The sequence below is a fragment of the Mytilus galloprovincialis genome, chromosome 5 (assembly GCF_965363235.1).
Source record: "Mytilus galloprovincialis chromosome 5, xbMytGall1.hap1.1, whole genome shotgun sequence".
Lineage (NCBI taxonomy): Eukaryota > Metazoa > Mollusca > Bivalvia > Mytilida > Mytilidae > Mytilus > Mytilus galloprovincialis.
Window position 1 is genome coordinate 23,176,942 of NC_134842.1, and position 16,046 is coordinate 23,192,987.

A 16,046-nucleotide genomic window follows, 5' to 3' on the forward strand; every position below is an offset into this window, starting at 1 on the left:
TTTTAAGTCTTTTATGTCTTCCTGGCGAAATCCTCTCCTATGAAATTGTTAGCCTTTCTGAATCTAAAAATATTTTTTTTATAAAGAATGTGTATTTCCATTCAATGACTGATTTAGAAGATGCATTTTTGTTTTGTCAAAAGATATACAAAAATGTAGTTGTTTATTATGAGTAAGAGAATACTTTTATGTCATATATCCTTGCAAATAATTTAAATTTCAAATTATGAGTAAAGGTACAACCTAGTTGATTTAACAGACAACAATATAGAAGTATGGTGAAATATAATTCAAATGGATAAGCTGAGCAAGACAGCATATGTATTCTTGTTCCTCAAACTGTTAGTTACCTATCATATAATTTTAGTTATTTTATTTCGCAGGTTAAAAAGACAGGACGAAGTTTTAAACTAGGTTTTGGTTTGGCTTCAGTTCTTTTAAATGACAGTACTGCAACCGTTGAAGTAAACTATTATCAACAGGTCAAACTGATAACCATAGGTTAAGAAACTATGGCATCTGGAGGAACCAACATAAGTCAGTTATCAATAGAAGAGTCAAACTTTCTCAGATTTTACTACCTTAATTTGAAAGTTGCTTCCAAGGCTGTCAGGATATATTTTGATTTTGTTCATCCACCTTCTGGACTTGCAGGAGAGCTTGGAAAGGCTTCTACATCAGTAACCTTGAACGGACTTCGGTTTATAACAAAACTACAACTGCAAACTTTATATCCTAGTACCGGTAAGTTGCAAAAAATATATATTGTATATTTATGGAACGCCACAGCTGTCTTATGTGGAACTCTGATATTACGTTATGTTGTTCTATTATTACTTGACGATAGTTTGTCTTTACATAATATGGATTTGACATTACGTAATGATGTTTTGATATAACTCAATATGAAATAGTCATTACAAAATGATCTTTCGATATTACATGATATGGTTACGTATTGATTTGATATAGTTTTGTCATTACTTAATATGGTTCTGTCATTACTCGATGTTGTTTCACCATTACTTAATGTGGTTAATTTATGTCATAAGACAATGTGGTGTTAACATTACTTGATGTGTATGTGACATAACGTAATGTAGTTGTTTCATTACATGATGTGGTTTTGTTATTTCGTAATGATGATTTGTCAATTCTTTATATGGCTTTAACATTACGTAATGATGTTTTAAAATTTGACGATTTTACACTACATGATGTGTTTGATTCAGTATTTGATGTGGTCATGTCATTCTTTGATATTATTTTCCCTTTACTATTACGAGGTAAAACCACGTGACTATTTTGGATTAAATATGTTCTATTTTAAAGACGATTTTGTAATGCGCTTTGGATGAGTACCGCTATTCATCAAGTTAAAGTTCAAACTAAAGTTCAAGTTGTTGTTCATAGTTATTTGGTATGAGAAAGGGGAACGAAAGACAAAATAAAGAAAAAAAGTATTTAAACATTTATAGTAATTCGGACATAAGGGGGATATCCCAAAACCACTTGCCGGTTTTTCCGTAGTTCTAAAATGGAAGCAGTATTATAATAAATTAGTAAATGATTCCAAGGAACACTGCTTTATCTTGGTCTTGAAGAATAACTCCTATTCAAGTTTTATAACAATTCATGGAGGTTTACAAATTTATCATGTCAAAATAGTTTAATTCGGTAATATTCAATGTAATGCCACCTTATGTAATAATGCTGTATTTTGATTGGATAAGAACCATGGTATTTTTCACCAATTTCTATATATTGAGATTTTCTTTTCTCTGCCGGGGTATTTGCCATTAGGGACTTCCATATGCCGGGGTATTTGCTAGCAAATACCATGGCAGATGGGAAATACCCTATAGCAAATACCATGGCAGATGGGGAATACCGTGTCTAAAAATAACTCAATGAATTATTTCTTTTCTAATATGACAAATTCATGGTCATTCTAAATATATGGTTCCAGATGAAATATTTAGGATAAAAAGCATCATTATTGAAAAATTCCGGGAATGACGTCATAAATAAAACTCAAAGGAGAATTGTCAACCGGTCATATAAAACTGGAATCCACTTGTATTACGCTTCACTGAAACTGATGAACAAAGTGTAGTAGTCAGCCGAGAACCAGCGTATTATCATAAAAAGGGAGACATACATACAGTCAGTGACTATACATAAAAAATGATAAGAAATGATTATACGGTCAATGCAATTTGACTGCGCAAATAGCACAGCTGCAGTGTATACAAAAATTATACATTCAAGTCGAAATTTCATATGATTCCTGATTGTAATAAACTTTAATTTCTGAGGTGGAACATTCGGTGGAATTAAACAATTATATCATGCTTACAAGGGGTATTTGCCAAAAATACCGGTTTCGAGGTAATCAAATTTCCCTCGCCTAACGGCTCTGGAAATTTGTACCTCTTAACCGGTATTTTTGGCAAATACCCCTTGGAAGCATGATATATTTGTATACAATTCTAAGGATTTTTATGAATATTATTTTTTTTTTATTAATTGCAGTTTCTGATATACCACGACCTAATTGAGAAAAAAACCTTTTTAAAATATCTGTTTCACAGGTGACGACGAATGGGTTCCAGTTGTCGTAACCACAATCCCGTCATCTTTTCTTCGAATGTAAACTACCAAATGAAACCAAATCACTGTGTTTTTACTTTCACGAATAACACGACGGGTCCCACAAGTTAAGCAGAATCCGCTTACCCTTCAAAAGCACCCGAGATAACGCTGATGGATTTATGTAACCCAGCCATACTGATCTATTTAGTTGAGCCAATCAAAACATTCTTTATATTTTCTTCTTATGCTGTGCTATGATACACTAGGTTAGGATCGGGATTAGCGCTTACATACATGTTAAACTCCGCCGCGTGCACTTTCCGCAAAGGCCTGCCCAAGCCAGGAACCTGTAGTTCAATTGTTGTAATTGTTTCATGTGTGTCACATTTGTTTTTATACGCCTGTCAAAATTTTGATGGGACGTATCATGGTATACAATATCGTCTGTCCGTCTGTCCGTCTATCTGTCCGGCGTAAACTTGTCGCACCGTAATTTGAGAACGATTTATCCAAATTACATGAAACTTAACATAGTTGTTTCTAAGGATGGTCAAACGATCAGTTTTCTTTTTGGTGAAACTAAGATTAAAACTTTTTGAGTTACGAGACTTAGTAACTAAAACAGGTGTGTGTTTTTTTTTCACAGGTCGCGCGGTATCTCTAAAAACAATTTATGATTATTGCTTAAAACTTTACAGTTATATTAATCTTAAGATCTGTATACTTTTTGGTAAACTTTTTGGTGATGATTCAAAATTTTATTTTTGAGTTGTTGAGTATTTTGTTAAAAGAAAAGGGGGAGAGGTTTTTCACATGTAGCGCCGTATCTCAAAAACGATTAATGATTATTGCTTAAAAACAGCGCATTACAAAATCGTCTTAAAAATAGAACATATTTTTTCCAAAATGGTCACGTGGTTTTACCTCGTTGTAGTAATGGGAAAACCACATCAAAGAATGATATCAAATACTGAAACAAACACAGCATGCAGTGTATAACCGTCAAATTTTGAAACATCATTACGTAATGTTAAACCCTACAAAGAATTGGCAAATCATCATTACGAAATAACAAAACCACATCATGTTATCAAACAACTACATTACGTTATGTCACATACACATCAAGTAATGTTAAAACCACATTGTCTAATGACATAACCACATTAAGTAATGGTGAAACCCCATCGAGTAATGACAGAGCCATATTAAGTAATGACAAAACTATATCAAATCAATACGAAACCATATCATGTAAAACTAAGGATTTTCTTATCCCAGGCATAGATTACCTTAGCCGTATTTGGCACAACTTTTTGGAATTTGGATCCTCAATGCTCTTCAACTTTGTACTTGTTTGCCTTATAAATATTTTGATATGAGCGTCACTGATGAGTCTTTGAAGACGAAACGCGCGTCTGGCGTAATAAATTATAATCCTGGTACCTTTGATAACTAGTAATATCGAAATATCATTATGTATTGACTATTCCATATTGAGTTATATCAAAACATCATTACGCAATGTCAAAACCATATTATGTTGAGACAAACTATCATCAAGTAAAAATAGAACAACATTACGTAATATCAGAGTTTTACATAAGACAACTGTGACGTTCCATATATATTTTCCAGTGTCCTTGTTTATGATAGCACATGTCATCATGAACATGATCAATGTTAAGCTTCATTTAGATATGAAGGTGAATTTTGTTATGACCCATTGCGTTGTTATCCAATCAAAATTTCTTCTGAAACATACATGTAATTTTATTATTCTAATAACATAACATAAACTGGAAGTAATCTCAGTTGATACGAAACTCAGACGGGATGATTAGCTAACCCTGCTTCACAAGTGTCATCTGTAGAGATTTCCCTGTTTATGCTTATTATCTATCAGCTATTATTCTCACATTTTAAAATTATTTTTGTTTTTGTATTAAACAGTGTTAAAGTAATCACTTTTATCTTCAATTTTAAGAAAAGTTGAATGTATTCAAAGTTAAAACTTTGCAAAATGACCAGGTGGTCTAAACCTTTTCAATAGACACATTTTTGTGATCATGTTTTTGTTTATTCAACAGTGCCTGATGTATTATATTTTTGTTTGTTTTTATGGGTGTCTGATATACGTTTTTTTTAGGTAAATATGGTCAACTACACATGTTCCCTTTGGTTTTTTTTTAAATAAAACAGGGCCATGAAATGCTCTTGTCTCTTTCAACAAGTAGATATGTTATGTTTCCAGTATTTTTGTATGGCGCCATCATCATATGAGTGTTACCGTTTTTCTACAGTTTATATTTTTGTCAACGGGGCAAATTGTGTATTTTGTCAAAGTTTTATGAAAATTCAAATGAGACAAATTAATTTTAGTCAAGGTTTTTGGTACCACCTTGATTGGACCTATTCGATGTAAAATGACATATTCATTTTTAGTAGTTAAAAGTGATTTTTTTGTAGATATAAAAGTAAAAATTTAAAGATGGTAGAATAGGCACCTGTAGCCCTTTATGAAATGTCTGTAGAATAATCAAATACCTGATGTACATATCCAATTTATGTTTATTCAACAGAAAAATAGAGTAATGTATAGCAATTAAAGGTTTTGTTTTTGATAATACATTATGTATTATTATTATATCTGTTACAGGTAGTAATGTTAGATCAGAAGACTTTGATACAACACTAATAGTTTGCCTTTTACGTAACATGACACCACGCGAGTGTCCCCCTATAACAGGATGGGATAACATACCACAACCAGGTGATACCAGTACAGGTGCAGACCTCGCAAGAGTTAAATGGTACCGGAACAAGCTAGCTCATAGCGAGGTTGGGAAATTGTCTCCAGCAGATTTCACTCAGTACTGGGGAGATCTTGAAGGTGTACGTATACAGATCATTTTTGTTACAATAATATCCTATCAAGTTATTTGATAAGACATTTCTAATGAAGTTAGATCTTTGTTATTTTTCTGACACTTTGCCTTCATGTTTACGTCGTCTGATCCTTTAATTACCGAACGTGACTTATTTTCGATTGTGACTGTTTTACTTAGTGTGAATTCGCATTACTATAAGACGTATCACGGTACTTTTCTATCCCAAATGCATGTATTTAGTTTTGATGTTATATTTATTATTTTCATCGGATTTTGTCAAATGTCTCAACGTCTTTTCTGTTATATGTGTGTGTCGTGATAAAGATAAAATAATCACCCCCTTCATTTATTAGATTTTAGTTTGGTTAAGCGAAATTTATACGATATATTTGGTTTACAGTGTGATTAAGAAGAAAAACTGACATAGCAAGATAATACAATTAATCATCTAATTACTACCGCAATTTGATATTAATAAGTCATGTCATTTTCATTGTTATTAATAAATGTAATAGCATTATTACAAATCTAATCTTGAATCAATTTTAATTCTATCTTATTTTTGGGAAATGTTTTAAGAAATTCAAAAATGACGTCACTTGGTGTGTTTTTTTAGAATTTCAAATTTGACGTCACTTTGTGCGTTGAGGCTTTGGCTAACTCGTCTGTGTATTTTATGTGCTGGATTAGGTTGTTTTATGAAATGTATCAGTTTTTATTCTGTAGTTAGTTCCCACTTCGGTTTTATCATGTATATCTATTATATACTAGTAGTCATTTTATAAAATTTACTGTTTGCAAAAGTAAAAATTATTCTAAATAATAAGGATGTTCTTATCCCAGGCAAAAAAACCTGCCGCATTGGCAGAGCTTTTTGAAACTTTTTCATCTGGGCGTCACTGGTTAGTCTTGTGCGGACGTAACGCACGTCTGGCGTATTAAATTTTAAACCTGGTACCTGTTGTTAGCTATTACTCGTGTGTTTCTTTGTCCTATATGTTATCCCATTTATTTGTATTGTAGTCCTGTCATGTAATGTTGTCGTTTTATTGTTATATTTAACATTGCCAAAAAAGCGGGAGGTTTGGCATGCCACAAAACCAGGTTCAACCCACCATTTTTTTCTTAAAATGTCCTTTACCAAGTCAGGAAAATGGCCATTGTTATATTATAGTTCGTTTCTGTGTACGTTACATTTTATTGTTGTGTTTTTTTGTGTAGCTGATTTCCTCTTATATTTGATGCGTTTCCCTCAGTTTTAGTTTGTAACCCGTATTTGTTTTTTTCTCAATCGATTTTTGAGTTTTGAACAGCGGTATACTACTGTTGCTTTTATTTATTACACCACTGTAACACATTATGTATGTTTTTAGTCCCCTACAAACAGCGAACCAGTTTTCAACAATTTTGTTCTTCGTGCTTGAAGATATTGATTTGATATTTTAGGTATAATTTTATCATAAAAAGTTTGATTGGGCGATCTTTGGTTGTTAAAGTTAGAATTATTCATATTTGTTATAGACTACAGTATACCTAGAGCTTGACATATGGAACATATATTGTATAGACACACAAACATTTTTATCTTTTTATACAGGCTATTGAACGTCTTGGTGGGAAAACACTGCTGAAGGAAGCTCAGTCGACACAACACATTGTTTTAGACAAATCACTAACAGAGATGTTAAACATGGTAAGAGTTTGTGAGCATAATGTTGCAGAACATGCAGAAAAGATATCTAACCTTCAGGTAGACATCGACAATCAAAAGAACATTAAAATGGAACATGAAAATAAGATTGAGCGGCTTCATGATTCTCTACAGCAAGGAGAAGGTGAGGCACTGAAGCTTGCTTATGAACTTTCTGATCACAAAGAAACTATAGACAAATGTCAAGAGGAGATAGAAGCATGTTCGAAAGAAATAGAGAAGATGGGTCATATAATGGAAGGAATACAGGCAAATGCATTGGACAGACAGAACCAAATTGAAAAATTGACAAAGCATTTAGTGGGACTAGATTGCAAACATGATAAAAAGATAAAAGAATTTGATGATCAGATTGCACTTCAAGGTGAAGATATGGCAAAACATGATATACAGTTGGCTAATCATGATGGACAGATGGCAAAACATGATGAACAGATAACAATACATGGTGAACAGTTGGCAAAACATGATGAACAAATAACAATACACGGTGAACAGTTTGCAAAACATGATGGAAAGTTGGCAAAACATGATGAACAGATAACAATACATGGTGAACAGTTGGCAAAACATGATGAACAGATAACAATACATGGTGAACAGTTGGCAAAACATGATGAACAAATAACAATACACGGTGAACAGTTTGCAAAACATGATGAACATATAACAATACATGGTGAACAGTTGGCAAAACTTAATGGACAGTTTGCAGAACAGGGAGAAAAGATTGCAGTATATGATGATCAGTTGGCAAACCATGATGAACAGATAATGGAGCAAGGTGAACAGATGGCAGAACATGATGCACAGATAGCAACATGCGTAAAAGATATTGACATTATGAAGAGGAAACAGCATGATACTGGTGTCGCATCAGGTAATTTGGTCAAGTTTTCAATTTGATTTTTTTTCTTTGTTTTAACGATTAGAAAAATGGATCATTCCAAAACATTAAAAAAGAGAAAATAAAGTAAAAGTTTCACAATGACCATACTAATAGCATCATATAAGCAAATATGAAAATGACGCTCTTTTTATGTTATATCTTTTGGCTAAGTACAATGAATAAGCCAGTATTCTGTCACCATCATATCACTTATATACAGTGGACATGCTCTATCAGTAAAGTTTTTAAACTTGACATAACCCTTTGTGTAGCAAATCATTAAGTTTGAAATTTTGACATCATAGTATATATATATATGGCATATACGTGATTGTGGTATGTTTCTATTTAGAGAAGGAAATCTTCTTTATAGAAAAGTTGAGAATTCAATCAAGGTTTTGTGTTCAACAATATTCATTGTAAATATAACAGTTGTTTATTTTTCAGTTGGAGAAAAACAAGAAAGACTAGAGGGTAATTATTAACTTATATTATCAATTATTATTTTGAAAGGTTTACAGTATTTTTTAGTTATTTTGTGAGCCCCATTACAACAAACATGTTTTTTAGGAGCACGTGTGATCGCTCCAAGGTTTTGGTTGGGGTCGTTTTGTTCGACGTATGTATGAATTTGAATGTCCATTATGTATCTTTTGTTTGACTCAACCAAATATGAATAAACTTGTAACTTATAAAGTTATACACAATGTATATTACAACAAAACACGGATCAAGTTCAAATTTGGGTGGCGCCTTTAACCTTTGCTAATGGATAAAATGAATGATTTTCCGTTTCCGTTGTCTTACTTAAGTATGCCTCAATCAAATGTTAAAAAACTTATACACAATAAAATTGAGAATGGAAATGTGGAGTGTGTAAAAGAGACAACAAACCGACAAAGAGCAGGAAACAGCGGAGGCGTGCTTCAGCTGGCCTTAACAAAAGTGTGTTTTATCAATGCATATTACCACAAAAGTCAATAAAGCTCGTATTTGCTTGGGTGGCGTCACTTTTACTGTTCTTGAGTTATGTTCTTTTCTAACGTTATACATGTTACATACAAGCAGGTGCATCTTCTAAGTTCCATTCCGTATTTATTTACAAATCTTCGCGTGTGACTCAGCAGGATAAATTTTAGCCAAATTTTAAAATGATTATTTTTAAATATTGAGCTGAGTATCAATTTTGTCCTCTATCAACAAAAAAAAAAATATATGACTACCATTAAGACATAAGTTAAACATGTGTTATTTCTTTGATTTTATAAAAAAAAACATCATTTGTAGAGAAATTTATTCTGGACTTACATGCTGTTTTCCTGTGAATTTCTCGCAGAATTGAGTGACTAATGACCACTGTTCACATTTTTTAGCTTGTAAATCATTCACACATTGTTCTGAAAACTATGTAGATACAGACTGTTTTCTCATTAAAAATCTTAAGAGAGGAAATACATTGTACTATTTTGGAGTATTTTTCATTTGATTGATGTATTGTGTTTCCATAACAAACATTTTTTTTTATTATTTCCACATTATTGTAGATGATACTAAAGCCCTTATCGAGGGAGATCTAAAAGAGGATACATTTGTTATGACAAAAGCAGTGAAAGATGGCTTGTTGTTGCTGAAACAAAATGGAGTCTTATTAATTACTGGGCATGCAGGTACAGGAAAAAGTCGAATAAGTCGTCATATTCTTCAAATAGTTTGTTCTGAAAACAATTCATACAAATACTTGAAGCTAAATACATTGGCAGAATGGGGAACTATCATCTGTAGAGAAGAACACTCAATTATTTTACTTGATGATATTTTCGGGGAGACAAATTGTATTTATAATAGAGAGAAAGATATCCCAATTCTAGACAAGATCTATGCATATGCATGTAAAGGTAATATCAAAGTCATCATAACAATAAGAGATACAGTCAAACGTCAATGTCAAGAAGTGTTTGAAAAGCATAGGCTATTTAAGTTTGAGTTTATTGATCTTAGCTCAGACAATTATACACTTGATTATTTTGAGAAAAAAGGTATTCTCGTCAAATACATGAAAACAGTTCGCCAATCAAACTATATAGAAAAACATGGGTTTTTTGTGAACTCCAAAGGTGTTATAATGTTAGATTGGAATGAAGTTTCGGGTATTATAATGGGGAATCCAGTTGAAGGGTTTCCATTAGCAATTTATCAGTTTGTCCATAATGAAACATATTTCCAGCTAGGATGCAAGTTTTTTGACAGGCCAACAGAGGCCATATTGGAAGATATAAATCATATAAGATGTAAGGGTGAGGATGAACGAAAATTCATGATATGGTATGCTATTTTAGTCTACATAGCAATTAACGAAAACAGTATCAACCTTGATGATAGCTCAAATGTTTCAGAGGTTAAGAAAATGATTGATGCAATATACGGACAGACGATCAATTTGAAAAGATATCACATATCGGATGCCGTGAAAGAACTTAAAGGAAGCTATTTAGTAATTATTAAAAATAACCAGATTTACAAAATCCACCATCAGAGGCTACTCGAAAGTGTTATCTTATCTTTTGCGCAAATTGATGAAGAAAATATAAATAAGATCATATCTTTACTCAGCTGTTCATTTTTTCTCAACATGATAAAACCAGTTTCATACCAAGAAAAGGAAGGAGAGGTTGTATTGAAAATTTCAACTTACAGTTATGAACCATTGGCATATAGATTAGTAGATATATATATGGCATATGTCAGTGATAACAAAGTTGTATATGATTTTGTAAAGGCCTTATATGATACTGAAATATTCCAAGAAGACGGACTATTACTGCTGCCTTATTTACTAGAAGCTTTTGAAAAGGAAGATTACAAAGATAAGTATACTGAAAATATGTCGAAATCTGGTCGATCGAATCAACTTGCTGTACATCTGAAAAGCAAGCAATGTTTCCTCACTACTTTGCTTAGTACGTCAGTGGACAAAAGAAAAACCACATTTGAGATGTTTAACTTTATATTGCAGGAGCTTAAACAAATACTCAAAACGAGTAATGATTTTTGCACTCTTGATAACATAAAAGCTGAGCTAATATCATCTTTATATGATACATGCTCTAACAAAGATGTACAATTCGTTAAAGCCACCTTGGATATGGTAGAAGAAACCAAAATACCCGTTTTACTTGATCAAGGCATTAGTCTTTCACGTATAGGTTTTTCATCATTTGGCTTGTTTGAAGATCATGATACATGTGATAGATGTGATACTACATATATTTTTCTTACATTTTGCATTTGGAAGGCATATGAAGCATTTAATGAACCAGTATTAGAATACTTACTTTCAAAATACAACGAGATTCAATTTGAGGTTTGTTTGTTTTTAGAGATGATTTATACTAAAGATTGGATAGGAACTGAATCATCATTATCTTATAAGCCGTTGGAATGGATGGTAAACAGATTTGTAGATCAGAACGTAGTTAGTTCTGACTTCATCATAAAAACGGCTTGCCAATGCAATTTGTGGGATACAGTCGTTTATCTTGCATCTAGTTGTAGAACATTTGATGCCTACTCCAGTCTCGAATTATTGCTCGATAAAGATGGTGCATATAGATTTCCTGAAGCAAGTGATTTTTGTCGTAAGAAAGATTTGTTTAATTTTCTTTTGCCAAAAATTGACATTGCTTTAACAGATTTGACTCCAATTGTTATTTCAATTTTAAAGAAAACTCATGTTCCTGATAATGTTTTTGATGCTATCCTACCAGAATGCTTAAATAAGACAAACATATTGATCTTGGCATGCAAGAATGCACATTTTTATGTGGCAAATCTAATAATGGAAAAAAGCACGATCATAGACATTCAATCTGCTTTAATCGCAGCATGCATGCAGGTCGAGAAAAATGGTTTCTGGAGAATGACTAGATCAGAAAAATCAAATGTGGAGATTAATAAGTTAAAAATAGTAAAATACATCTTTCAAAAATTCGTGTTTGAACAGTTTGATCTAAATCATGCATGTCAAGAGGCATATCATTCTGGATATTTCAACATTATGAGCTGGTTTGTTAAGAACATTGACATAACTATATTGGATTTAGAAATCATTATAGAGTCAGCTTTAGTTGGGGGGAAAGTAGAAATATTAGAATATATAATGGATGAACATAAAATGGTAAATTTAGATAAAATGGGAGTCTTAAAATATATTACTAAATACTATACTGCCAGATATTATGTTGTTATATTGAAAACAGTAAGTACTATCTGGAAAAGTGCAAAGTGCAAAAGCGAGTTAAAAATGGAGGAAATAGTAAGAATGGCTTATGAAGGAAAATGCTTTGAGTTATTGGTGTGGATTCATCGAAACTGCAAGTTACAAATATCTTTTAATGCAAAGCGATTATTCAGATTGGCATGTCAAGAATGCAGAATTGATGTAGCAAAGTGGGTTATTCATACTTTTGAACAAATATCATTGAGAATCGACGAAGGAAATTTATTTACGATTGCGTGTGATAAAATTTGTGAAATGCAAGAAATAACAACTCAAATCATTGGAATTATAGATCGGACTCGTGACGTCACTCTAATGAATCCCTCGGATCTGAAGACTGGTGTTTTAAAGCTTATAAGTCATGAGGGGGATGTCACTTGGAAAAAAAAGAATGACTTTATGGATTTCAAAATGAATTTAGTTATAGATATATTGGGAAATAACTTGATTTATCTAAGTACGGACGATATTGAAGAAATAATGTACAAATCACTTGAACAGAAGTATTATGATCTTGTGAATTGGTTATTGGAAAATAAAGGCTCTAGTTCATTTGATAAACAAAAAATTCTCAACATAGCCTTAACAGATGGTGAAATTAAAACGATAAAGATACTTAAAAAAGAATTCCATTGCTTAGACATACATGAAGCAATAATCCATGCATGTACATTGCAGTCTATCACAGACTGTCAGTACATACATGACAAGCTGTTGATGTACATTCCTTATAATGATGATCAGAAAATTGCTTGTTTAGATCTGTTCTTTAAAGAAATTAACCACGTTTCAATTGATATAGGTTCTATCGTGACAAAAATATGTAAAGAGGATGATATCAGTGACAATTTAATGACATGGATTCTTCTTAATCTTCCCCATGAGCAAATGCCAATCAATGATGTTTTAATCGCTTGCTGTCGACTTACTAAATTAAATCATGTGAAATACGTATTACATACAGTAAACAATAAACAGTTTGACATTACAGAAGCATTCGAATGGGCCTATCAAATGTTGGATGATTGGGAAGTTGATGTTCAACTAGGCCTATGTGTTGTGGATTGTCTGTTTCAGAATTTTCGGGATAAAATATGTAGTTTATTCAGTGATCTGAATAATCTTATTAAATCGAGAACGTGTCATGTAGTACTATTTTTTCTAGAGAAAGGTCATTGTGGAAATACAGACATGAAGAATCTTTTGAAGGGAGCATGTAACAATGGACATGTTAAAGTTGTACAGTGGATTTTATCACATGTTGACCACAAAGAACTGGATGTACAATCGACATTGATACACACTTGTTGGGATCTACATACTCGAAATCAAGTGAAGAGTTTAGCTTTGATGTGGCATTATTTAGATGTTACAAGTATAAACTGTCTTGAGTTGTATAATCAGTTAAAAGCCCGTTGGTTGAATTTTTTCTTGGAGATGTTAATGCATCATAATAAACACAAAGACCTGGTCAAGTGGTTATCTCACATTCTTGATGATATACATCAAAGAGTGCTAGGTCTACCTGTCGGTTCAATGTTCAATTCTGAAGGAGGTGAAATTAATGACTTACCAAAGTGAAATTTTTATGGAGGACTTAATACAAAAACGTGAATCATATTGCGGTAGTGATATTCCGTTATAATTGAAAATATCACATGGAGAAAGACAATAGTCTATTACTTTAAAGTTTTGTAAATATTGATCTATAGTTAATGCGGATTTATAACTGTTTATTTGTGTACAGAGAAAATTTATGACATAGTGACTGACATATCATATAAAATCTTATGATGTAATGAAGTGTAGAATAGTGCATATATCATAATTTACTATTATAAAAGTTCCAGATATATAAAATCTTATGATGTAATAAAGTGTAGAATAGTGCATATATCATTAGTTACTATTATAAAGGTTCCAGATATATTAAATCAGATGAAAAAAGGATTGCAAATCTTTGAAGAAACTCGAGTTTCATGAATAATAATAATAAAGTAACATAGGGACTCAAACCTCATATACTTATATCTATGAAATAAAATTTCATTAGTAATGTATAGTCATGTGCATGCATTATGTACTTTATATAGATACACAACTCCTGCGTTGCTTTTTTCAAAGGACTATATTAAGCATGTCACTATATACGTTGCAAATTATGCATTGTAAGCGCCTTGAAGATGGTATTGACAAATTAATATCATCTTTATAAATATTCTATGTTTGAGTAAATCAATTTAATATGGAATTTTTACCACACTTTATTATTTTTTTAATTTTTTTTTTAATGTTTGAAAATGTTGATATAAGGGGCATTTACAAAATTGACCGTCATTTCTAGCAGACTTCAGCATGTATCAAATACTATCGGCGACGTATATAGGGATATTTTTTTACAATGGATATCCTTCTGTCATAGCAGTTGACTGATTTGGTTTGGGGTTTTTCTTCGTAATTTTAATAAATTTTTCCGCAGTACAGAGGTGTATTTCGTTTAAATAAAATACGTTGTTACATACACATGATACACGAGCGAATCGAACAATTTGGGATACATCAACACCATAAGATGGTGACAAGGGCACGTCACCATCTAAAAATGGATACTTAACAATAGGAAATGAAAAATCATCTCTTTTATCATAACTGTTGGTATACAGCCTCCCGTTAAAGAAAAAGATATCAAGATCCAGAAGAGGACAGTATGCATTGTTAGTATAAGCTTTTTTAAAGCCAGTTTAGCAGGATAAATTTCGTTAGTGTAAATACTGACGTCGTCATTATTGTGAGCCAATATATCATCCAAATATCTAAAAGTATTATTAAATTTTTGTATCAGATATTGTTTCGATGAGTCTTCGCTTATTTTGAGTCATAAATTGTAACTCATAACAATACAGATACCGGTCCGCGTTAGTCCCCATTTGAATTCCGATAAATTTGACGATTTTCGGAATCTCCATAGCGAGCAGTCATAGTATCAAAGCCGGTACAGTTGACATAGTTCTCTTATTTGTTGTTACTAAAAAATGACCTTAAAGAGTTAAAACAAATATTTTGGTATTCTGACTTTTTAAATGCCCATTTAGTTAGATGTGTGAATTTTGTCTTAACACGATTATGAGGCAAATTAGTACATAGGGCAGACATATAAAAACTTTTAACATATTTTAAATCACAAATATAAGCATGTTATTTATCAAGAACTTCTTACGAATTTTTGTACTAGTAAGTAGAAAAGACAGTTTAGCAGTGGAATAAAATTGAGAATGAAAATGGGGAATGTGCCAAAGAGACAACAACCCGACCACAGAGCAGACAACAGCAGAAGGCCACCAACAGGTCTTCAATGCAACGAGAAACTCTCACACCCGGAGGCGTCCTTCAGCTGGCCCCTAAACAAATATATACTGGTTCAGTGATAATGAACACCATACTAAACTCCAAATTGTACACAAGAAACTAAAAAGTAAAATAATACAAGACTAACAAAGGCCAGAGGCTCCTGACTTGGGACAGGCGCAAAAATGCGGCGGGGTTAAACATGTTTGTGAGATCTCAACCCTCCCCCTATACCTATAGCCAATGCAGAAAAGTAAACGCATAACAATACGCCATTAAAATTCAATTCAAGAGAAGTCTGAGTCTAATGTCAGAAGATGTAACCAAAGAAAAAAAACA

General features: G+C 32.3%; 1 long non-coding RNA gene across 1 annotated transcript; it reads left to right on the top strand.

Annotated features, from left to right (window-relative positions):
* The first annotated feature begins 7,857 nt into the window (after positions 1 to 7,857).
* Positions 7,858 to 14,256, top strand: LOC143075430 (uncharacterized). Its single transcript, XR_012978311.1, has 3 exons — positions 7,858 to 8,077; positions 8,534 to 8,560; positions 9,631 to 14,256. It is a non-coding gene; the product is annotated as an uncharacterized LOC143075430 (long non-coding RNA).
* Positions 14,257 to 16,046: the final 1,790 nt, after the last annotated feature.